Source organism: Heptranchias perlo, chromosome 5, assembly GCF_035084215.1.
Source record: "Heptranchias perlo isolate sHepPer1 chromosome 5, sHepPer1.hap1, whole genome shotgun sequence".
NCBI lineage: Eukaryota > Metazoa > Chordata > Chondrichthyes > Hexanchiformes > Hexanchidae > Heptranchias > Heptranchias perlo.
This window is the reverse complement of record NC_090329.1, coordinates 124,246,665-124,273,251: the sequence shown is the minus strand read 5'-3', so window position 1 is coordinate 124,273,251 and position 26,587 is coordinate 124,246,665.

The following is a 26,587-nucleotide window of genomic DNA, read 5'->3' as shown; positions in this document are numbered from 1 at the left end:
TTGAACCAGGGGAAAGTCCATAGCAGCAAGCAAGCAAGATTGAGAGGAAGATGGTCATGAGACACGATTAGATGAAGAAGGACCTTCAGCCCATTTGCCCTCTTCCTGCCAGAATACCAATCCCACTGTCTTCCCCCATTATAATCTGACAAATGGATAAATCCAACAAAAAGAAACATGAAAGGAGGTCAGTGGTCGTGTGAGGTGAGGAACCAAGCTTGAAGTGAGAGTGGACAAACACTAGAGACTGTGAGTACAGTCTTGTGAGTAATGAAGTAGGACTTTGAGGTACTTTCCATGGGATTGAAATCACACGATACAATATTCATAACAAATGTGTTTGTGTCTGCCATGTTAAAGAAAATTTTAACCCCTTCACTGTCTCTTTCATCTGCCACACTGCTTGTCCAACATCCAGTACTGGATAAGCAAAAATTTCCTCCAAATAAATATTGGGAAGACCGAAGCCAATGTCATTGGTCCCCGCCACAAACTCCATTTCCTAGCCACCGACTCCATCTTCCTCCCTGGGCACTGTCTGAGGCTGATCCAGACCATTCGCAACCTTGGTGTCCTGTTTGACCCTGAGATGAGCTTCCGACCACATATCCGCTCAATCACCAAGACTTCCTACTTCCACCTCTGTAACATCGCCAGTCTCCGCCCCTGCCTCAACCCATCTGTTGCTGAAACCCTCATCCGTGCCTTTGTTACCTCTAGACTCGACTATTCCAATGCTCTCCTGGCCGGTCTCCCATCTTCCACCCTCCATAAACTTGAGCTCATCCAAAACTCTGCTGCCCGTATCCTAACTCGCACCAAGTCCTGTTCATATCACCCCCATGCTCGCTGACCTACATTGGCTCCCGGTCCAGGAACGCCTCGATTTTTAAAATTCTCATCCTTGTTTTCAAATCTCTCCATGGCCTCGCCCCTCTCTGTAACTCCTCCAGCCCTACAACCCTCCAAGATCTCTGCACTCCTCCAATTCTGGCCTCTTGCGCATTTAATCGCTCCACCATTGGTGGCCGTGCTTTCAGCTGCCTAGACCCTGAGCTCTGGAATTCCCTCTCCGCCTCTCTACCTCTCTCTCCTCCTTTAAGACGTTCCTTAAAACCTATCTCTTTGACCAAGCTTTTGGTCACCTGTCCTGATATCGCCTTATGAGGCTCAGTGTCAAATTTTGTTTGATAATCGCTCCTGCGAAGCGCCTTGGGACGTTTTACCACGTTAAAGGTGCTATATAGATGAAAGTTGTTGTTGAAAATAGTGCTGACAGGAGGCCAGGCCTTATTAACACAGGGCTGCAAGCTGCAGGCAGAAAACAAGCCCCCTGGGGCAGCCTGTCGGGCCTGGGCTGCAGTAACGTCGGGCGGTCCGGCCAGCCTCTGGGTCTTGGAAAGGAAATGTCAGGAGGGCCATTCACAAAGGGGGGGGGGGGGTAGTGGAACCCGGTGCAGCACTCCTGCTCCTCCCGACCCAGAAAAATTAAATTTGGCTCCTCTCTGTTTCTATCAGATGATACCAGGCGGAGCATGCGAGACACATGCTCCACTCAGATGTGTCCTAAAATGGCATCGGGGCTCCCCTTCCTTCAAAAAAAAAGGGGGAACCCCTTTGTTCAAAGTAACAGGGAGACCACTATTCAAGCAGTTGAAAAAGGAACTTTTATTTGTTTGTTTTGGGGATACGGGCGATATTGGCACGGCTGCACTTCAGCCTGTCCCTAGTTGCCCCGAGAAGGTGGTGGTGAAGCCATCTTATTGAGCCCCTACAGCCCTTGTGGTGATGCTGATCCCACAATGGTGTAATGGTGTACGGTAGGAAATGACAGGATTTTGACCCAGCGACGATGAAGAAACTACGATATATGTCCATGTCAGGATGGAGTGTGACTGGAACATGATATTTTGCCACAATGTTGCTTCTCTTGTCCATCTTCGATGTAGAGTTCACAACGGAGGGAGTAAGTTGCTGCAATGCATTTGCAGATTGTACATACTGGAGTGCACAGTGCGCCGGTGATGTAGGGGGTATATATTGAGTCCAATAGCAGGCGTGCTGATCAAGCGAACTGCCGTGTCCACCATGGTGTCGAGCTTCTGGAGTGTTGTTGCAACTGCTCCCATCCGGGCAAGTGCAATATTCCATCATGCCCTTGTCTTGAGCCTTATAGATGGTGGAGAGGTTTTGAGGTGTTATGAGATGAGCCACTCATCACGGAGTACCCAGCTTCCGCCTTGCTCTTGTAGTCACAATGTTGATATGGCTGATCCAGTTCAGCTTCTGGTCATTGGTGACCCCCCATAAGACGATGATGATGGTGGGGATTCGATGATGGTTGTGCCATTGAAAGTCAGAGTAGATGGCTGGGCTTTCTCTTGTTTGAGATTCTCATCCCCTGGTACTTACGTGGCGCGAATGTTGTATGTCAGCCCCAAGCCTGGATGTTATCCAGATCCTGCTGTAGGCTGCCGTGGGATGCTTCGATATCAGAAGAGTTGTGAATGGAGCTGAACACTGTGGAATCGTTAGTGAACAGCCTCACACCTGGGTTTACGAAGCAGCTGAAGATACTTGGGCTGAGGGCACTTTTCTTAGGAGCTCCTGCAGTGATGTCCAAGGGCTGTGATGATTGACTTCTGACAACTGCAGCCATCTTCCTTTGTGTCAGGTATGACTGCAGCCTTTGGAGGGTTTTCCCTTTGACCCCCATCGACCTTAGTTTTGATACAGCTTTTTGTCACCGTACTTAGTTGAATGCTACCTTAATGCTGAGGGCAGCTACCCGCACCTCTCCTCTGGTATTCAGCTCATGTCTGAACCACGACTGTGTTGACGTCTGGAGCCGAGTGGTCCTGGCAGAACCTGAACTGAGCATCGGTGATCAGGTTATTGGTGAGTAGGTGTTGCTTGATGACATTGTTGATGACTCCTTCCATAACTTTATTGATGACTGAGAGGATGCTGATAGAGTGGTAACTGGCAGGGTTAGATTTAGCGTTTCTCATTGGGTAGATGCCAATGTGTTGATGCTTTCAGCACCTGTGGCAGACAAGTTTGTTCCCAGGTTGTTGCTTGACTGACCTGCATTGGTCTAACCATTTCAGTTTTATACATGTTCTCAGCACGTATCACCAGGAATAAAATCAGGGAACGAGAAGCACTGATTACTGTGGGAGGTGTGATGTTATAGCTTCGACAGAAACTTGGCTCCAGCTGAGGCAAGACTGGGAATTTTCCAGTCCTGGCTATAAAATGCTTAAAAGAGATAGAGAAAATGAAAAATGGGGAGTAATTGGCGTCACAATACAGCATCAGAAAGAAAGAATGGTATTGAAAGAGATGTTCAGACTGAGTCACTCTGGATTGAACTGAGAATTAATTGGGGCTTTGCAGCAATATTTGGGTAACTATTGTAGGTCACCAAATTGTGAGAATTTACCAAAAGCAGAAGGGAGGAGCAAAAAAGGTTAGGAGGGATAAGAAAAAACAGGAAGAAAGACAAAACGGGTGATGGAAAAGGCTTTTCTAAGTACAACAAAAGTAAGAGGATAGGAAAAGAAAGGATGGGGCCACTAGAGAACGAAGATATAGTAGATTGGGCGAGATGGTTAACAAGTATTTTTTGTCTCTGTACATATAGGGGAAGGTGAAGGAAGGACTGCAGGAGTAACAGAGAAGGAGATGGAGAAACAACTAATAGACAGACATATTAAAAATAAAGGGGTTTATGAAATTTAAACTTAATGGGGTAGTGGAGCACAGAAATGAAAATCTGTTTAGGGAGGCTCACACAGCCCTTACAGAACCCACCGGATTTTCATCCCATTAATTTCCGGTTCTGTTACCGGCACGCGATCCTCCCCACCATATTTTCCTTTCTACGCTCCGCCCTCGGGAGTGGGGTAAAGACAAAAAAAATCTACCCCAATAAGTCACCAGACCCAGACAGTCTGCCCCACCCCTTCCCCCCCCCCCCCCCCAAGGACACTGAGAGAAGTTTGTGAGGAAAATAGCAGAGAAACTAACTATAATCTTCCAAAGTCCGTTGGGAAATAGGAATTGTATTAATAGGAAGGCGGCGAATGTTACAACTCTGTTCAAGAAAGGAGAAAGGGATCAGCCAGGTAACTACTGGCTGGTTAGCCTCATATCAACAGTCAGAAAAGTACTAGCGACCATGGGCAAAATTTTAACTCCAAGCGAGGAAGAAGGTGGTGGTGGCGGGGCGGGGGAAGGGGGGGGGGGGGAGAATTCCTGACGGGAAACCCGGAAGTACAGGATTCGCGAACGTCCTTACGATTTTGAGGTAAGGACAACTTTTATTTTTCTTTTGACGGTTTTCCACTCGAGAGGTCAGCCTGATTTACAGGCTGGCCTCAGTCGGACGTGAGAAGAGGAAGGAAGAGGATGCGAGCAGGTAAGTCTTAGGTGTTGGGGGGGGTTGGGGGATGTTTGTGGTCGGGGTCATCGGGGGAGGGTCAGGATCGGGGGTCATGGGGTGTCGGGGTCGGAAGTTATGGGGGTTGGGGGTCACGGGAGGGGTCAGTCATCGGTGGGGGGGGGGGTCGGAGATCGTGGGGGTGGTCACTGCAGGTAGGCTCGTTGAGCATAGGGGGAAGCACTCCTGCTCCTCCGGGCCCACAAGCAGTGCTATAAAGGCACTTACCTGCAGTTCCGGGCCTTCTCGCCTCCTCTCACGTGGTGTGAAGTGGAAGGCCCGGGAATCCCGGCCCCTAGGGGTTAAAAACAAAAAATGGAGGCCCGCAGCGTCCTTGAAAGTTTTTTAGTGAGAGCCTCCTGAGAGCGGGTTGGTCCCTCGTCCCCTCGTCCCGCCTCTGTTAAAACTAGAAATGGGCGGATTGGAGGCAGGTTGGGGGTGGGTTTTACATTTTAAAATTTTTTACTGCCGCCAACCCACCCATTTTTCCCAGTTAAAATCATGCCCTACATATATAAGGGATAAATTTTAATGAATACTTAGAAAGAAATGTTCGAATGAGGGCGGGTCAATGTGGATTCGTCAAGTGAAGGTCAGACTTGACGAATTCAGTCAAATTCTTACAGGAAGCTACTGAGTGGGTATACAAAAAGGAATGCAGTGGCTGTGATATATAAGAACTTCCAAAAAGTGTTTATTAAAGTGCCTTGTGGAAGATTTGTTGTCAAGATCTTACCATGGTATTAAAGATAAAAGTGGGTGGAGAATTGGCTGGAGGTCAGAAAGCAGAGGAGAGGATAAATGGATGTCCCTTGGCCTTGGAGATGTAGCTATTGGTGTGCTGCAGGGATGTAGGCAAAGACCTCTCTTGTTTCCCACATACACAAATAAGAGTGAATCCTATCAAAATGACCTGATGATATCAAATTAGAGAGTGCAGCTCACTGAAACAAAATTTGGGAGACTGCAGGAGGACATGGACACATGAAGTAGTGAGCAGATGTGTGCTCGATGTATTAAAAATGATTTTTTGGAGAAAGAGTAGAAAATGGATGTTAGACCTATAAAATTCTCAGCGCAGTAGAGGTACAGATCCATAAAAGCAGGATTGCAGTTGTTAAAAATAAATCCCTCTATGGCCTCGCCCCTCCCTATCTTTGTAACCACCTCCAGCCCTACAACCCTGGCCCCCCTCCCCAAGCTCTCTGTTCCTCTAATTCTGTCCTTGTGCATCCCCCTCCTCACCCCACCATTGGCGGCCGTGCCTTCAGCTGTCTAGGCCCCACACTCTGGAATTCTCTCCCAAACCTCTGCTCCTTTAACACACCTCCCTGACCAAGTTGTTGGACGCCCCTCCTTGTGTCTCCATCTTTGGCTCAGTGTCTTTATTTTAGTGATTACGCCTCTGTGGAGAAGATTGTAACGTTTTTCTACGTTAAAAGTGTTATATAATGCAAATTGTTGTTGTTAAAAGTCATAAAAGGAGAATAGGATTCTGGCTTTTGATGAGGTCTTCTCATAAGAGGTTGCTGTACAAGACCGAAACCTCAGGTATTAGTGGCAATATACTGCACTGGATTAAGACCAGGCTGAAAGCCCATAGGCAGAAAGTGGTTGTATTTGGATCTGCTTGGAGACTGATCATCAGTGGTGTCCCACAGGGATCGGTGTTAGGACCGGTGCTATTTACTAATCATTAATGATCTGTATGTAGGTACTGAGGGAATGGTCTGCAAGTTTGCAGATGATACTAAGATATGTGCGAGAGTCGGGACTGTAGATGATGCTCGACTACTACAAGCGGATCTAGATGTGCTGGGGGATTGGGCCCATGACTGGCAAATGGTGTTTAACTTAGAAAAGTTCAGTGATAAGGGAAAAGAACTAAAGCCGGTGGAAGAAGAAAGAGATCTGGGCGTTCTAGTGCATAGATCTCTACAGGTTCATGACCAATGCTGCGAAGCAATAGCTAGAGTGAATAGGGTGCTAGGGTATATTTACAGGGTAATTGACTATAAGGCAAAACATACTATTTTGTCCTTGTACAAGACCTTGGTCAGGCCTTAATTAGAATATTGTGTCCAGTGTTGGTCTCCTCACATGGTGGCTGATAGTGAAGCTTTAGAAAGGTTGTAGAGGAGGACCACTAGATTAATTCCCAGTTTAAAGCATCTTAATTACCAAGGAAGACTCAAAGAGCTGGGACTCTACACTTTAGAGAAGCATAGACTTTGGGTTGATCGGATTGAGGTTCACACAATGATGAAGGAATTAGATTGTGTTTATGTCGACAGTTTGTTTCAGCTAAATAGGTTAGTGAGGTCCAGGGGTCACAATCCCAAGTTATGTGAAGGCAGAACTAGGTTGGATGTCAGGAGGTGGTGCTTTTCCCAGAGAATAGTGGACTTGTGGAACAGGCTGCTGACTTGTGCGGTGAATGCAGATTCACGGAATTCCTTCAAGCGAGAGCTGGACCTGTTTCTGGCTGGGGTGTTGATCACCTCGTACAAGAGGTAGGTACTGAACTAGTTTTGATCACCTATGGTGATCGGAAAGGAATTTTTTACATTATATTTCTCTAAATAGCCTCGGTTTTTATCTGTTTTCACCAGGAGATTATATGGCTTCAGGGTGGGAGTGTTTGTATTGTGATGCACAAGCTATCACAATTATGGGACAGGCTGGATGGACGAGTAGGTCTTTTCCTGTCCGTCATTTTTCATATGTTCATATATGGGAGCACTGAATATAAAAAGAGATGATTAATTTGTACAACAAACTTGCACAATCTCAGAATGTCCCAAAGTCTGACAGCCAATGAAGTGTATTCGCTGTTGTAATGTAGGAAACTCAGCAGCCAATTTGTGCACGGCAAGGTCCCACAAATAGCAATGCAATTAATGACCGATCAACTTGGTTAAAGAGAAAGGTTTTAAGGAAGTGAGAGAGATGGAGAGGCGGAAAGGGTGGGGAGGGAATTCCAGAGCTTAGGGCCTAGATGGCTGAAGGCATGGCTGCCAGTGGTGGGTAGAAGGGAGGGAGGATGTACAAAAGGCCAGAGTTGGAGGAACACAGAAGTCTCGGAGGGTTGTAGGGCTGAAGAAGGTTACAGACAAAGGGAGGGACGAGTCCATGAAGGGATTTGAACATGAGGGTAAGAATTTGTAAGTCATTGGTAGGAACCGATGTAGGTCAGCCAGCACTGGGGTGATGGGTGAGCATGGCTTGGTGCGGATTAGGATATGGATAACATTTATACCTGTAGATAGATTAGTCAATAGATAAGTATTACACATAGAAAGTATGTTTGAAAATAAAGTGTGCAAACTCAAATGAGGAACAGTAAGACCCAACTAAATATAACTTGACAAACCACTTGCAACATGTGATAGCGTGTGAGGAAATGGCAACATCGCCGTGTCAACGGAAATGGAGAGTTCTCTGTTACTGGGGCCCTGTGAAGTTAAAGGAAATGAGCTAATGATGCGGCAGAAATATATAAATACATCTATTTTTTCCCAATAGCTTTTACCATTAAAAAGTGGTGGGTTTGCCTGTTCCAGCGATTGGAGAGGGTAGAAGATACATTTGAGTTCATGGGTCGCTCAGGGCCATTGATTTAGAGTGACTGAGTAAATTTATGTGGTTTACTGGGATTTGGGGATGCTGTTTTGTGACTCTGACTGCTTTCTCATGAAGATGGAAAACCAGCATCTTTGGCTGTGCTATACAAAGGGGTTGGCAGTCCCCTTTAATATGGCCACTGTTCTATGGCGACTGAATGTGTCAAATTACATTTTTCGTTCTGGTCAGTCTTTAGAGGATCAAAGTCCACAATTCTGTTCAATTTTTCCATGAAAACCAAATCTCAGTGGTCTTAGAGATTATTAATGAAAGGAGCGTAGAATTGTGGAGAGGAAGCACTACCACTGTGCTAACTAGGATAATTGTAAACAATTTTACAACACCAAGTTATAGTCCAACAATTTTATTTGAAATTCACAAGCTTTCGGAGGCTTCCTCCTTCCTCAGGTGAATGTTCACCTGAGGAAGGAGGAACAACATTCACCTGAGGAAGGAGGAAGTCTCCGAAAGCTTGTGAATTTCAAATAAAATTGTTGGACTATAACTTGGTGTTGTAAAATTGTTTACAATTGTCAACCCCAGTCCATCACCGGCATCTCCACATCCTAACTAGGATAGATTAAGAACAGGTTTAGCAGCTCAAAACTGGATATCGACTAGGTGCTGTGGGCCATCAACAGCAGCAGAATTGTACACCACCACAATCTGTAACCTCATGACCCAGCATATCCCTCACTCCTCCATCACCATCAAAACAGGTGATCAACCCTGGTTCAGTGAGGAGTGTAGAAGAGCATGCTGGGAGCATTTCAGTACCCGGTGAAGCTTCAACACAGGACCCGATTCATGCTAAACAGCGAAAGCAACATGCTATCGACAGAGCTAAGCGATTCCACAACCAACGGATCAGATCAAAGTTCTGCAATCCTGCCACATCCAGTCATGAATGGTGATGGAAAATTAAGCAACCAGCGGGAGGACGGCAGAGCGCAGCGCGTGAGTGCAAAAGACAAGGCGGAAGCGTGGGGTTCCGCCAGAGCCATGGCTCCCGACTTTATGACTGCCTTGTTCCAAACATGGACACGAGCTGAATTCCGGAGGTGAGGTGAACATTTGGGCCACACAAGTATCAGGCAATGCCCATCTCCAATGGGAGAGTCTAACCACCTCTCCTTGAAATTCAATGGCATTACCATCAACAGGTCCCCCACCATCAACATTATGGGGGGGGGGGGGGGGGGGGGTCACCGTTGACCAGGAACTGAACTGGACCAGCCACTTAAATGCTAGAGTAGGTCAGAGGCTGGATATTCTTCAGCAACAGACTCACCTCTTGACTTCCCCAAAGACTCCACCACAGGAGTGAGATGGAATATTCTTCACTTGAATGGACAGATGCAGCTGCAACAACAGAAGCTCGACACCATCCAGGACGGAGCAGTCAGCTTGATCAGCAGCCCATCCGCCACCTTAAATATCCACTCCCTTCACCACTGGCAGACAGTGGCTGCAGTGTGTACCATCTACAGGATGCACTGCAGCACCTCGACAAGGCTTCTTCGACAGCATCTCCCAAACCCACGACTTCCACCGCCTAGAAGGACAAGGGCAGCAGGTGCATGGGAACACCATCGCCTCCAAATTCCCCTCCAAGTCACACACCATCCCAACTTGGAAATATATCGCCGTTCTTTCATCGTCGCTGGGTCAAAATCCTGGAACTCCCTACCTAACAGTGCTGTGGGAGAACCGTCACCACACGGACTGCAGCGGTTGAAGAAGGCGGCTCACCACCACCTTCTCAAGGGCAATTAGGGATGGGCAATAAATGATGGCCTTGCAAGCAACCCTCCCATCCTGAGAATGAATTACAAAACCGCCAATGCGGACTGATTGAGCCGAATAGCCTGTTGCCATGTTGTAAGCATTTCTGTGTATAAATAACTTGGCATTGATGTCATCTTAACAAATGTTTAATGTGCTCATATCAAACTCCCCCCTCTGCTATTTTAAGAGCTTTCAATCTGCATTTTAATGGAGGTGTTAAGGCATTGAAATGGCAGATTGAGGACTTTATACTCGTGTGCTAATTGTTCGTGCGGTAACATCATCAATTATACTTTTTGGGCTGCAGTTAATAAACTGCTATGGTGCTTCACTCTGTGCAAAGCAACAGGACCAGGTGGAATGCGTGCAAGAGTAAGGGAACAGTAGTCAAGGGACTTGTGTGATTCTTACTGCAGTACCAGACGAGTGGAAAATAGCAAACATTGTTCCAATTTAAAAGAAACATCAGAGGCGAGATCTTGGGAATTCTAAGCTCGTCTGCTGCACATCTGTGGCAGTTAAAGACAGTGGGGGAAGGTTTCCTTTTTGCCTGTCTGTGACAAATTATCGACCCGTTTAAAAAGAATGTTAGTGATTTTGTTACACATAATGCATACAGCAAATCACCCTCCAGCATTTATAAAAGAATCAATTCAGGTCCGCCTAACGAAAGGAAGCGTTACCATCCATCGTCAATGTGGGCTTGTGAAAAGCAAGTTACATCTAGCAAGTTTATCAGAATTCCTTGACTATGTAAGAGATTTGCTAGCTGGTGGCACTTGTGGCTAACTAAAGTGGGAGTTCTTGAGATGAAGGAGGAATTTGGAAATTGAGTAAGAAGTTGGCTAAACAATTGGAGTGATCAATGGGAACAACTGTGACCCACAGAGACCTCTAGGGGCTGGCCTTGGGACCTCTGCTGTTCGCAGTCTATATCGAAGTCTTGTATTTAATGCACATCAGTCTCACTTCAGACATCACACTTCAGATGTCGCACACCAAATTGTCAAAAGTATATTTTTAAAAAATAGGAGAAAGAAAGGCTGTCATTTTTTTTGCTGATGTCTTTTGACCCTGGAGCTTGGAATTTACAAGCAGCTGCCAATCTGTAAACTTCCCTCACTGACGGCAATTGTTTTTTTTCTCTCTGTGTCTGAAATGAAGTTTGAAAATGCCTGAGGAGAAAGCAAGCTCCCAAGAAGGGCACCAAGACAGCCTTGAATAAAGCGCCAGTGAAGGGCGACAAGAAGTGGAGAAGGTTGAGGAAGGAGAGTTACTCCATCTACAAAGTGATGAATCAGGGTCATCCTGACACCGGCATCTCCTCCAAGGCCATGGGCACCATGAACTCCTTTGTGAATGATATTTTTGAGCGCATTGCAGGTGAGGCTTCACGCCTGGCCCTTCACGCTTGACCACACCATCAGCTCCCAGGAGATCCAGACTGCCCTGCGCCTGCTGCTGCCCGGGGAGCTGGCCAAGCACGCATCATGTCGCAAGGGACAAAGGCGGCGACCAAGTACACCAAGTAAAACTCCACAATGTACTGAAAAAACAGACCTCAGAAGGCACATATTTTCAGCAATTAGACTTTGTGGCCAAAAAGGAGGGGCCATCTTAAACATAGTCACACCTTAGCAGCAGAATAATGCATTGTGCATTAGATGGTACAACACTTCTATCTTATAAAACAGCATATCATCTGATTTACTGTGAGCAACGCCGTCTTTAAATAGATTGACCAACGTATTAGAAGAGATGATGCAACATTGGGTGGAAAAGCAGGGCATTCAAAGAGATCTACAGAAACTTAGAAAATGGGCAGATGGAGCACCAGTGACATTTAATACTGGGAAGTGTGAGGCAGTAAGAGCTGCAAATACAAAAAATGATAGCGATATTCTTAAATTGTATGAATTGGGAAGAAGCATAGCTACATGGTAGCAGTTCATTGGTGAATTCCTGACGTCAGTACTATTTTATTCAGCCAACGAACGCACTCCTAAGCATTAATTGTCTGAAACTGTTAGGGAGCGCATATCAGGAAATATGAATCACACCTTCAAAGTGAATGGGAGAGACTTGGGGGGGGGTGGGGGTGGGGGGAATAGAAAATAGGTAAATTAAAGTATTTAAAACGAATTCTTGTCAATAAAAAAATGTTCGACATTAGCAATGAATAGTTAGAACGCACCACATTAGTTAAAAATAAAGTCAATTGAAATAAGAGATAGAGGAGAGAAAGATAGGGAATGGAAAGATGGAAAGAGAAAGAAGTGAGAGAAGAGAAGAAGGGAGAGGAAGAGACATCACATCTCATTGAATTTACAGCACAGAAACAGGCCATTCGACCCAACTAGTCTCCCTGTGTTTATGCTCCACACAAATTTCCTTCCACTCCTCTTCAAATCCTATCAGCTTATCGTTCTATTCCTTTCTCATATCTAGAAAACAAAAATATAATAAGGAGTAATCAGCACAGATTTCAGAAGGGAAAGTCATGCTTGACCAACCTTATTGAATTCTTTGAAGAAGTAACAGAAAGAGTAGACAAGGGTAAGGTAATAGATGTAATATATTTAGATTTTCAAAAGACTTTTTGTTACGTACCGCCTTGTAGATTCATGACTAAGGTCAGAGCGTGTGGAGTCAGGGGACAGGTAGCAGAATGGATAACAAGCTGGCTAAAAAACAAGAAACAGAGAGTAGTGGTTAAGGGTAGCTACTCAGACTGGCAAAAGGTGGGAAGTGGTGTTCCACAGGGATCGGTGGTGGGACCACTGTTGTTCACAATTTACATCAACGATTTGAACTTGGGAATTGGAAGTACAATTTCAAAATGAAATTGTAATTAATACAAAAGAAGAATATGTTAAAATGCAAGAAGACGTTAATAAACTTGCAGAATGGGTGTGTAAATGGCAAATGAATTTCAACTAGATAATTGTGAGGTGATGCATTTTGGTAGGAGGAATAAGCAGGCCACGTATTGCTTGGATAATAAGCATCTGAATGGGGTAGAGGAGCAGAGGGATCTGGGGGTACAGATACACATATCACTAAAAGTAGCAACACAGGTTAATGGGACTATAAAAAAGGCAAACCAAGCACTGAGGTTCATTTCTAGAGGGATAGAATTGAAAAGCAGAGAAGTTATATTAAACTTGTATAGAACCATGGTTAGACCACATTGGAGTACTGTGCACAGTTCCAGTCTACATTTTATAGAAAGGATATAGAGGTATTGGAGAAGGTGCAAAAAAGATTCACAAGCATGATACCAGAACAAAGAGGATATACTTATCAAGAAACACTAAACATGCTGGGGCTCTTTTCTCTAGAAAAGAGAAAGCTGAGGAGCTTTCTGATAGAGGTTTTTAAGATAATGAAAGGGTTTGATTGGGTAGACGTAGAGAAAATGGGGGAAAAATTCAATAAGGGTCCGTTTGGGCGGTGGTAACGCGATACGCTGCCACCCCACGCTCGATGGACCCTGTGCAGGCAGGGCGCAAGTTTGGACCCAAGGGAGCACTTACCTGCAATCGGCGTTCCATTCCAGGCCTTGCACATGGAATCAATGCAGTTTGCACTTCCCACCACCAGAGGGACCTCAATCTCTTAAAGGGAGGATGTTTCTTAGAAATCTCTTAAAGGTAGCTGGTACCTGTTATTTGTTGAAAATAACAGTCTACTGTCTGCATGGAGTCTGAACAGAGATCAGACATCGCACACGTAAAACACAGATGCAGATCCCAACCCTTTGTTTACACACTGATGAGTTATGGTAAAACATTGAATAAAGGGTGCGCACCACTAAATCCCACATCCTCCCATCTGCACACCAGACCCTCACCAATCTACCAATCTGAGTTGATACCAGGCCTGCGAAAGTGCAAGCACCAAGGTTCTCTGCTGACGCCCTAGACACCTTGGACGCAAGAGGTAGACAGAAGGAGGGACATCCTACGTCGGCGGGGGGCAAGAGGGCCTCCACGCATATACTCAAAAGGCAGTGGGAGGCAGCAGGGGACGAAGTCAATGCCAGGCACACAGCATCATGAATATGAATGCAGTGCAGGAAGAAGTTCAATGATTTGACACGAGTGGTCAAGGTGAGTGAGGTCAACTGTCAAGCAGTGTCTCCTACCAACTGCACCACTAGCCGCATCCACTGCTCCACTCACTACACCCCCCATCACCCATATACCAACAAACTCTTTCCATCAGTACTCAACTCTTCCAATAAGATGCTTCCTCTCACCCTTACACAATACCACTGTTTCAAGCCGCCCACCCACAACTCACAGGCCACACACACTGGCAGCTATTCAACCATGACAGGCACATCACCCAGGCACACGTCCCGCTTTCTTGCAGGAGAAGGTGGCGCATATCAAGAGGCAGCAAGTGGCAGTGGCATTTAGCCCCTCGAGCCTGTTCCACCATTCAATGAGATCATGGTGGACCTGTGACCTAGCTCCATATACCCGCCTTAGCCCCATATCCCGTAATACCCTGGGTTCACAGAAATCTATTAATCTCAGATTTAATATTCACAAGTGAACTAGCATCAACTGCCGTCTGCAGAAGAACATTCCAAACGTCTCCCACCCTTTGCGTGTAGAAGCATTTCCTAACTTCATTCCTGCACGTCCTGGCTCTACATTTTAGGCTATGTCCCCGCGTTCTAGTATTGAAGTCTAGGAGACTTCCAAAAACAGTTACAAATGTCTTGACAGCCAGAAGCAATAATCCAGCCACTAACCTGTAAATCCTGAATGGTCCCTTTAAATAGCACTGATGGGGGGTCCTCCAGGCATTCTAAGACATGTTCAGATGGTCGGGGTTAAGACTGTGCGTTGAGTTGAGCGTTAAGTCCCAAAATGGTATCTGTCATTTTAAATCAGTGTTGCACACCGATTGAAGCCATTTTCTCCCTACTTTACATGATTCCAGCATTCGTTATCTGCGCCTGCGCAAACTCCTATACCAAGATGGCGTCTGGCGCATGTCACGCAGGAAACGTGCGTGTGCATCCAAGACGCCATCTTGGATGTCGGAGAGGTCGTGTAGCGCCAAAACAATGGGCGCTACACAGTCCAATTTAGCGCCCAATGTTTCTACTTGTGGGGAGTCCAAAACTAGAGGACATAAATGTAAAATAGTCACCAATAAATCCAATAGGGAATTCAGGAGAAACTTCTTTAGCCAGAGAGTGGTTGGAATGTGGAATGAGCTAACACAAAGACTGAGGCAAATAGCATAGATGCATTTAAGGGGAAGCTAGATAAGCACACGGAGGAGAACGGAATAGAAGGATATGCTGATAGGGGTAGATGAAGAGGGTTGGGAGGAGGCTCGTGTGGAGCATAAACACCAGCACAGACCAGTTGGGCCGAAAGGCCTGTTTCTAAGCTGTAGACTCGATGTAACATTTGAGCTGCTTTTAGGGTTGTTATCAAACTTGATGATCGAACTGCCAGTGCAGATAGTTTAACAGGAAGCTGTAAGAGGTTTTGAAAAGGAAATGAACAAGTTCCTGGATCTGAACGGGCTCATGGCTGTTATAGTTTGTAATTGATGTTGAGATATCTCACAGTAAAGATAGGGAATAAACAGATGGGCAGGTCTGATGGCTTCTCTGCTTGAAATATGTTTATAATGTTATTAGAGAGAGGGACAATGGTGAAAAGAAGAATGGGGCAAGAGGGAAGACACAGTGAGCAGAAGGGAGTAAAATGTTTGGGAATGAAACCCCGTTGGGTTCTCCCGCTTGTTGTGCCATAACTGCAGCAGAGGAGTGACGGAAACCCCGGCGAAAGAGCGTAAAACTCTGCCAAAGTTGCGGCAGACAATTGAGAGAACTCACTTGGAACGTCAACCTCTGTATCTTTAAAATGCTTCATCTGTTTATTCCTGTAGGCTAATATCACTGTACTAAATACACTCCCAATATCTGAGTAGCTGTAGGGTTTGTTTCAGTGTCACTGTGTATGAAGTAATAAATTACTGATTTTTTTTTTCTCTGCCAACAGACATTGCGACCAGTTGCATCATGTTCACTGTGACTGAAACCAGCTAACTCACTACAGGCCAGGGACTAAAGATCACAAGATGAATAAGATCCTTTAGCCCATCGTTTCAGAATACTAACCCTATTACAGCTTTGTTCTCCCATTTCAGCTTTACCGACCACCCGAACAGTCAGACAGGACCTCAGTTTAACATCTTATCGAAAGATGGCACCTGCAACAATGCAGCACTCCCTCAGTACTGCTGTAATGTTGCCCCCGGTTATGTGCTCAAGTCCTCTGGTCAGAGCTGAAACCCTGAACCTTCTAACCCAATGCTGGCAGAAAAGGATGCAGTTATAAGAACATAAGAAATATAAGCAGGAGTAGGCCATATGGCCCCTCGAGCCTGCTCTGCCATTCAATAGGATCATGGCTGATCTTCGACCTCAACTCCATTTTCCCGCCCTATCCCTTGATTCCCTTAGTGTCCAATAATCTATCGATCTCAGTCTTGAATATACTCAATGACTGAGTATCCACAGCCCTCTAAGGTAGAGAATTCCAAAGATTCACAAACCTCTGAGTGAAGAAATTTTTCCTCATCTCGGTCCTAACTGGCCGACCCCTTTTCTTGAGACTATGCCCCCTAGTTCTAGACTCTCCAGCCTGGGGAAACAGCCTCTCAGCATCCACCCTGTCAAGTCCCCTAAGCATTTTATATGTTTCAATGAGATCACCTCTCATTCTTCCAAATGAGTAGTATAGGCCCATTTTACTCAATCTTTCCTCATAGGTCAACCCTCCCATCCCAGGAATCAATCTAGTGAACCTTCGTTGCACCCCCTCTAAGGCAAGTATATCCTTCCTTAGGTAAGGAGACCAAAACTGTACACTGTGTCAGTCTTGCACAGTCACTTATGCACAGTTATGAAAATGGACAGAGTAACTCGGGTCACATCCCAATCTGGAATGGAGCAAAAACAGAAAGTTCTGGAAACACTCAGCTGGTCGGGCAGCATCTGTGGATGAAGGAGCAGAGAATAAAGGACACAAAGACTGATATGACCTGAAACATTGACTTTTGTCCCTTTTTCAACAGGTGCTGCCCAATCCGACCCGCTGAGTGTTTCCAGCATTTCCTGTTTCTGTTTCAGATTCCCAGTATTGTGCTTTATTGTTTTCGTTTTTCTGAAGGGGATCCTAGGGGTCGTTGAAGGGGGGAGGCTTAAACCACATCAATAACAACAACAACTTGCATTTATATAGCGCCTTTTAATGCAGTAAAACGTCCCAAGGCGCTTCACAGGAGTGATTATCAAACAAAATTGGTCAAAGAGGTAGATTTTACGGAGCGTCTTAAAGGAGGAGAGAGAGGTAGAGGTGGAAAGGTTGAAGGAGGGAATTCCAGAGCTTAGGCAGCTGAAGGCAAGGCCGCCAATGGTGGAGCGATGAAAATCGGGGATGCGCAAGAGCCCAGAATTGGAGGAGTGCAGAGATCTCTGAGGGTTGTAGGGCTGGAGGAGGTTACAGAGATAGGGAGAAGGCGAGGCCATGGAGTAAAACTGCAGTCCAGTGTCAAGCCTAGCTTAAAGAAAGAACTTGCATTTAGAAAGTGCCCTTCACATCTTCAGGATGTCCAAAAGTGCTTCACAGCCAATGATTTCTTTTGTAAACAATTTTACAACACCAAGTTATAGTCCAGCAATTTTGTTTTAAATTCACAAGCTTTCGGAGGCTTCCTCCTTCGTCAGGTGAACGATGTGAAAATGAAATCCTCGAAATGAAGTCGCATTTATAATTCACAGAACAATGCTTGGTGATAACAGACAGTTTTTTCAACTGCCCGTTGCCAAGGCAATCAGTGTGCAGACAGACAGGTGTTACCTGCCAGGTCTCACCTGTCTGTCTGCACACTGATTGCCTTGGCAACGGGCAGTTGAAAAAACTGTCTGTTATCACCAAGCATTGTTCTGTGAATTATAAATGCGATTTCATTTCGAGGATTTCATTTTCACATCGTTCACCTGACGAAGGAGGAAGCCTCCGAAAGCTTGTGAATTTAAAATAAAATTGCTGGACTATAACTTGGTGTTGTAAAATTGTTTACAATTGTCAACCCCAGTCCATCACCGGCATCTCCACATAATGATTTCTTTCACCAATTTTCGCACAGCAAGGTCCCTACAAACAGCAAATGAGATAAATAACCAGTTAGTCTGTTCATTTTTCACTGAGAGATGAACAATGGCCAGGGCACCAAGAGAACATACTGCCCTTCTTCAAATAGTGCCATGGGACCGTTGAGTCCACTTGAGCAGACAGGCAAGATCTCAATTTAGCATCTCGTCTAAAAGACTCTACTCTCAGCAATGCAGCACTGAAATGTTAGCTTAGATTATGCGCTTGATGTCTGGAATGGGACTTGAATTCACAATCTACCTGAATCACAGGTTCGAGTGCTGCCATCTGAGCCAAACAAAGACCTTAAAAGGTACTTTGAAAAGTTCTCAGGGGGTTGGGGGTCTTGGGGCTCCTCGGTATTTTATAAACCGAAGAGAATTTATCTGAATGTTTAGAGAATGTCGGTACCCCACCTCTTTCCCCAGCCCCCCCACCTCTTTCCCCAGCCGCCGCACCTCCATCCTCGCCCCCCCCCACCTCTTTCCCCAGCCCCCGCACCTCCATCCCCAGCCCCTCCACCTCCATCCCCAGCCCCCTCACCTCCATCCAAGCCTCCCCACCTCTTTCCCCAACCCCCACACCTCCATCCCCAGCCTCCCCACCTCCATCCCCAGCCCCACCTCCACCCAGGCCTCAGCCGCTGCCCCCAACCCCCACCTCCGCCCGCACTCTCAAAATGATAAAAAGTTGCCGGCTTGTACCGACCGGGGCTCTGTCGGTGCAGGTAAGCCCCGGCTCGGTCCTGACCAAGCAAGGTAGATTCGCAACCGGGCAGCACGGGGCAATCTTAACCTAACCGGCCTGTCAGGAAACTGACGGGATCGGGTGCAACACCGGTTTTACAACTCGCCTAATTTTACTCTCAATTGAAATCAATGGCGAGTAACATTGGGTGGGGACTAAAACGCCGTTCCTCTCGACCCTGTTCGTTTCCCGCCTGGTGAGTCAGGTTAAAATTTGCCCCAAGGAGCTGCCTCTTGCACTCTTGAGACCAGTACCAGAAAACAGTCTGTGTTTCTCACTGTCACGCCCCACTTAGCTACTGAGCGAGACTAGACCCTGCTGTCCAGCCGAAGATATATTTGATATCGGATGGACTCTTGAGGAATAAGGTAAGAAAGGACTTGCATTTATCTAGCTCCTTTCACTACCTCAAGATGTCCCAAAGCGCTTTACAGCCAAAGAAGTACTTTCGGGAAACACGGCAGCCAATTTCCGCACAGCAAGCTCCCACAAACAGCAATGAGATAATGACCAGATAATCTGTTTGTTTTAGTGAATGTTGGTTGAGGAATAAATATTGGACAGAATCACGGTAAATGCCGGAAGCAGCCCTTTGACTTTAACGCACCGTAGTTGGCGCCCATCATACCCCACGGGCCACTTCCGAGCAGCAACGCCAGACGACTAAAGCTCGTGTCATGTACGTAAGATAAAGTGGAAAATAAAACCTAGTCCCGATCTTTTGATCGAGACGATTAAAAGTAGGGAGAGCGGATGATAAATGCATTGGAGCCTCCTGCTTTCTGTCAGAGCCAGAGCACACACAGCCAGTCGGCCCCACATGAGGCAGCGACCACCCACCACCAACACCACCCCCCCCACTCCTCTAGGGTCATGTTAAAATTCACAATCGTGCAGAGATGTAGAAAAACAATGCTCTTCTGGCAGGGGTGAGTAAGATCCGAGCCAAAGATAGCAGACACAGCTCCTTGGCAGGGATGATATGGCTCTCTTTTGGCGTGTATTATGTAACATTTTTGTGGTACATTCACCCCCCCCCCCCCCCCCCCCCACTGACTATGTAATTTCCCCGATAGCCTTAGTGACCGCAGTGGCTAAGATGCTTCTCACTCTTCAGATCCTTTTCACTTCTCCCTCTGCGCTCTTCTGCTTCTCCTCAACCTTTTCCTATTCTCTTTTCCTTTCCCATTGGATGGGAGCTTTGGACGTTTACTCCAAAGGTAGAACTGATTTCGAGCCAATTTCACGCTCCATTATTCCCAGGAAACAGGTGCGGACGAGGTGGAACAGCGACTAAAATTGTCCTCTGAATGTCAACAGGCTGCTGGACCATGGGGGGCACTGCAGTCACCCATTCCTGTTCCTATACAGTGGGGGGGGGGGGGGGGGGGGGGGAATTGGGAACCCCCCCCCCAAATTCAAAAAATGGAAATCCCAACCTCAGTTCCAGTTGGGGGGGGGGGGGGGGCTGGTGACTCACCTGCTCTCGAGAGGCGGGTCCGTCATTTAAATATTTTAATGAGGCTGCACGCGTCAAATTTTAAGGTTGTTTTAAAGTGAAGGGCTGCGGGCCGGGTTTCCCAGGGCTCGGGAAACCCAGCAGCTGAGAGGAGGCGAGAACAGATGGATCCAGTGGGTAAAACCCCGAATCTCCGGGTTCCCTGCCTGCTACACCTCCCACCCCGCTTGCCTGTAAATATCGGGGCCAGTGCCTCCACACGCGCAGTTTCCAGCAAGGATCCACTGGATGCCAATCGGGAGCAGGAGCCCCTCCTTACCCCAGGGGTGGTATTGCAAACTGGAAGATCTCTATGGCCCCCCCACCCCCCCTCTCTAAGATCGCTTATTTCAGCACATACTGGGGATCGAATCGAGGACCTACCTGGTCTGTAGGGCTCAGTGCCACACTGGGAGAGTGCACTTTATAGAATCATACAGCACAAAAGGAGGCCATTCTGGCCCGTCGTGCCTGTGCCATCTCTTTCAAAGGACCATCCAATTAGTCCCACTCCCCCTGCTCTTTCCCCACAGCCCTGAAAATTTCTCCTACTAAGTCGGCTGGAAAAAAAAAACACACATATTTTGCCAAGCCCTTTTGCATGCAGACAGGAACCTTCTGAAGATGAAGAAAGTTCTTGGTCGCCTCTTGTGTTTTATCTGTTCTCTGTCCAGTATTTCAGCATAAAGCATGCTGCAAGATTCAATGTAGACAGCTTTGAATGTCAGTAATGTAAATTATGTGGAATACTTTTCCGTTTGCTCAGCATGTGTGCACGAGTATCTACATTTGGCCTATGCTGCTTGGATCTTTTAACTGGTGGGAGGAGGTTAACACTGGTGATAAATCAGCCCAACCAACAATTTGGTACCTGTTGTGTTACCAATATGACCACCGTTGGTGATGTAAGGTTGGAAGTGAGTCGACTCTTGTTGGCAGAGTTGGCATTCTGATGCGTGAGCCAGGTAGGTCTGTACTAGTCCTTGTGTACAGCAGTGTAGTGGTTATATTACTAGACTAGAAATCTAGAGACTGTGAGTTCAAATCCCACCAATAGCAGTTTGCGATGATGTTCCAATTAGTAACAAATTGCTGACATCTCAGGGGGTGAATTTCCTCGGGGGTGGGGTCTCCCGATCGGCTGGCGTACCCATGTGAACAGGGTATCTGCTGAAGTTACTCCAGTCCCATCGGGAAAGCACCCCCAACTCCACCTCCCCCCCACCCCACAACCGAGGTAAATTCTGGCGCTCATGTGTGCAGACTACTTCCTGTGGAACACGAAAGGGCATCTTCCACTCTCTGCTGACAATTGAGATGCCTTTATTTTTGTACAGTTCCTCTCCTCGACTCGCTGTAGTGAGGAGCAGTGCGTAAAGAGGCTGCACTGCTCAAGAGAGAGGCTTTTAACAGAACTGAGCAGCCAAGCCTAAAGTACCACAGCAGCAGAGCTCCGGGTGTTGACTGCTCAGTAATTTTAGTGACCACAGCCACTTTCAATCGAAGCCTGTTAGTAACAACCATCGCCATTACAGACAGGCAGCCTCTCTCTCTGCCTATAGAGGTTATGAGGACAGGTTGCATAAACTTGGCTTGTGTTCCCTTGACTATAGGAGACTGAGAGCTGATATGATCGAGGTGTTTATAATGTTAAAGGGATTCGATAGGGCAGATAATAGACTTGTTAGCAATATTAAAGCCCATGGGATTAAAGGGTCAGTGGCAGCGTGGATACAAAATTGGGGACTAGGGGACGGAGAGCAGAGAGTAGTAGTGAATGGTTGTTTTTCAGACTGGAGGGAAGTATACAATGGTGTTCCCCAGGGGTTGTATTAGGACCACTGCTCTTTTTGATATATGTTAATGACCTGGACTTGGGAATAGAGGGTATAATTATAAAGTTTGCAGATGACACGAAATTCGGAAATGTAGGCAGACACATGGCAGATGAAATTTAACGCAGAGAAGTGTAAAGTGTTGCATTTTGGTAGGAAGAATGAGGAGAGGCAATATAAACTAAATGGTACAATTTTAAAGGGGGTGCAGGAACAGAGAGACCTGGGGGTGCACATACACAAATCTTTGAAGGTGGCAGGACAAGTTGAGAAGGCTGTTTAAAAAAGCATATGTGATCCTGAGTTTATTAACAGAAGTATAGAGTACAAAAGCAAGGAAGTTATGCTAAACATTTATAAAACACTGGCTAGGCCTCAGTTGGAGTATTGTGTTCCGTTCTGGACACCACACTTTAGGAAGGATGTCAAGGCCTTAGAGAGGGTGCAGAAGAGATTTACTAGAATGATACCAGGAATGAGGGACTTCAGTTATGTGGAGAGACTGGAGAAGCTAGAGTTGTTCTCCTTAGAGCAGGGGAGATTTGATAGAGGTGTTCAAAATCATGACAAGAGTAAAAAAGGAGAAACTCCAGTGGCAGAAGGGTCGGTAACCAGAGGACACAGATTTAAGGTGATCGGCAAAAGAGCCAGAGGTGGCATGAGGAAACATTTTTTTAACGCAGCGAGTTGTAATGATCTGGAATGCACTGCCTGAAAGGGCGGTGGAAGCAGATTCAATAGTAACTTTCAAAAGGGAGTTGGATAAATACTTGAAGGGAAAAAATTTGCAGGCGTTTGGGGAAAGAGCAGGGGAGTGGGACTAATTGGATAGCTCTTTCAAAGAGCTGGCAATAGTCTCCTCCTGTGCTGTACCTACTATGATACTAGATATGGAGAAACTATTTCCTCTGGTGGAGGAATCGAGAACGAGGGGACATAATCTTAAAGTTAGAGCCAGGCTGCTCAGGAGCGAAATCAGGAAGCTGTTTTTCACACAGAGTAGTGGAAATCTGAAATTTCCTCCCCAAAAGGCTGTGGCTACTGGGACAATTGGAGCTTTCAAGACTGAGATCAATAGATTTTTGTTAAGTAAGGGTATCAAGGGATTATGGAGCTTCAGTGGGTAAATGGAGTTGAGATACAGATCAGCCATGATCTAATTGAATGGCGGAGCAGGTTGGAGGGGCTGAATGGCCTACTCCTGTTCCTATAGGAAATCCTTTAATAAGAGAGAGAATGCACATATAGAGGGACTCCCTTTAAAGCGTGCGAGACCTAATTATTGTGCCCTCTCTGTACAGAGACTGCCTGTCTATAATGTAGTTTGTTCCTCTAGCAGGTTGTTTAATGATCTGCCTGTGCATTATTCTTCAATGTGCTTTGTTGCCACCTGGTGGATTGATTTTACTGGATTTAGTTGAAAGGAGAAGCTGAGCACTGATTATCACTGCCTTATCGTCTCAGAAATGAATTCAAAGGCATAAAGTTAATATTCAGATCCCAGCAGGTTCATTGTGCAATAACCTTTCAAAGACAGTCCTTATATGTTCACTGGTGTAAAGCGGTTTGGGATATCCTGAGGTCATGAAAGGCGCTATATAAATGCAAGTCTTTCTTTTTTATATCATTGGGTGTCAGCCTTGGCTCAATGGTACCACTCATTTTCTGAGTCCAAAGGTTGTCGGTTCAAGTCCCACTCCAGAGACTTGAGCACATAACATAGGCTGACACTCCCAGTGCAGCTCTGAGGGAGTGCTGCACTGTTGGAGGTGCCGTCTTTTGGATGAGACGTTAAACTGAGGCCCCGTCTGCCCTCTCGGGTGGATGCAAAAGTTCCCGTGGCACCCCTGGTCAACCTTCAACCAACATCACTAGAACAGATGGTCTGGTTATTATCACATTGCTGTTTGTGGGACCTTGCTGTACGCAAATTGGCTGCCGCGTTTTCTACTTTAACAGTGACTACACTTCAATAAGTATTTCATTGGCTGTAAAGCGCGTTGGGATGTCCTGAGGTTGTGAAAGGCGCTATAGAAATGCAATTTCTTTTGAGATTTATATAAACATTGGTGCTACCTCACCCCACACCACTGAACATAAACACAGCTCTGCAACAGTAAGACCTATGATTTTAAAGATGATTTCTTAACTTAAATTTATATACATAATAAAAGTACCACTTGTGTGAATTCAGATGATGAGCCCCATGACTGGGGGAGTGATTTGGTACGGCACCTGATAATCCCCTGGGAATTTCAGCGCTGCCCACGTGTAGCACAGTTTGCTGCCCAAGTATCGTAACCTTACATTAAAATGAAGTCCCAGAAGCAGCGAGCGGTCTCTGAATGTACTTGAGTGATGACAAACCAGTTGCCCCGCCCTTGAGAGACTATAACTTTCCTGAATAAGAAGCTGAAGGGAGGGCCCACGAGGTGAGAAATACTATTGAATGGGGACTGTGAGCGTAGAATGAGAGGACCAACGTACAATATTAACAAACCTCAAGCAAGGGCCGAGACTAGAAGATTTTCTCTCACAGGGACAGAAGGGGGGGGGGGTAATTTTAACCCCCAAGAACAGGTGGCCTGGGGGGCGGGTGGGTAGTAAAAATTGTTGAAATCTTCAACGGGTCCACATCCAGGATTAACCCAGGTGCGTTAGGATGCGGATGCAACAGAAACCTGGAAATCCCGTCCCCGCTTAAAGGGGTAATGTACCTCATTGCCACAGTTGAGGCACTTAATTTTGTGTGTATTAGAGATGTAAAATGAATTTAACCGTACCTGTTTGGGTTTCCCATCACTTCTGATTCGCGTCACCTGGCACGACAGGACCCCAGCGATCGGCTGACCTCCGCCCGATGGTGGATATCTACCCACGCGCTGGGTTCCCGCGGGGCTCTGAGCGAAAATCATGGCCCAGAGTCATCTGGAACTGACTCCCAGCAGAAACAACTAATAATATAGCATTTCCCGATCTTAGGACAATAAAGTATTTTTGAAGTGTTGTAATGTAGGGAACTGCAGAGCACAGCAAGGTCACACCAACAGCAATGAGATAAGTGGCCAGATTATCTGTTTTGGTGGCCAACAGCTTCAAAAAAGCTGAAATAGCCTCCCTAATACTTGACACTTCAAGAATAGCCATGATTATGAGCCTCTGACACACAAAAGCAAGTATTTACACTGAAAGTGCAGTAGGACTTGGACTTGTAACTTAAGCTGAAGGCATAACCAACATTCTCTCGCTCGTATTGGAAGGAAAATCCTGAGGGGGGTGAATTTTGACCGGGGTTCTCCCACTTGTTTGCCATAATATTAGCGGAAGAGCTGTGGAAACTCTGGAAAAATGGTATAAGCACCATTCACGCCGATTTTCCAGGGTTTCCACGTCAAAGTTACTCCAGACAAGAAGGAGAAGTCCACTGAAGTTCATCCCCTAGGTTTATGAAAGCCTGAAGGGAAAAATACCTTTGTTGGGTTTCCCATCGCTTCTGATTCACGTCACCTGACGCGACAGGACCCCAGCGATCGGCTGACCTCCGCCCGATGGTGGATATCTACCCACGCGCTGGGTTCCCGCAGGGCTCACCTCCTGACTCCCCAAAGCCTTTCCACCATCTACAAGGCACAAGTCAGGAGTGTGATGGAATACTCTCCACTTGCCTGGATGAGTGCAGCTCCAACAACACTCAAGAAGCTCGACACCATCCAAGATAAAGCAGCCCGCTTGATTGGCACCCCATCCACCACCCTAAACATTCACTCCCTTCACCACCGGCGCACTGTGGCTGCAGTGTGTACCATCCACAGGATGCACTGCAGCAACTCGCCAAGGCTTCTTCGACAGCACCTCCCAAACCCGCGACCTCTACCACCTAGAAGGACAAGGGCAGCAGGCGCATGGGAACAACACCACCTGCACGTTCCCCTCCAAGTCACACACCATCCCGACTTGGAAATATATCGCCGTTCCTTCATTGTCGCTGGGTCAAAATCTTGGAACTCCCTTCCTAACAGCACTGTGGGAGAACCGTCACCACACGGACTGCTGCGGTTCAAGATGGCTGCTCACCACCACCTTCTCGAGGGCAATTAGGGATGGGCAATAAATGCTGGCCTCACCAGCGACGCCCACATCCCGTGAACGAATAAAAAAAAAATTATTTTCTAAGGAGGCTCCAGAATATTTTGATTTTTTTTTAGCCTTTATGAGGAGCATTTTCCAATATTTTGGAATCTACAGTGAACACAAGCATTGTACTTTTTCCATATAAAGAAGGGCACTTCTTCAATTTTACTGAAAACCGATCTATTTACCATTATTTTTCTTCACATTTTAAAACTTCTTTCTCATAGCTCCCAGTTGCAACATAGCAGAGAACCATTGAGACGAATGGTTTTGAAATGTCAATTATTGAGGGACTTGGTGATAATGAAAAGGTGCTGGAAATCTGAAA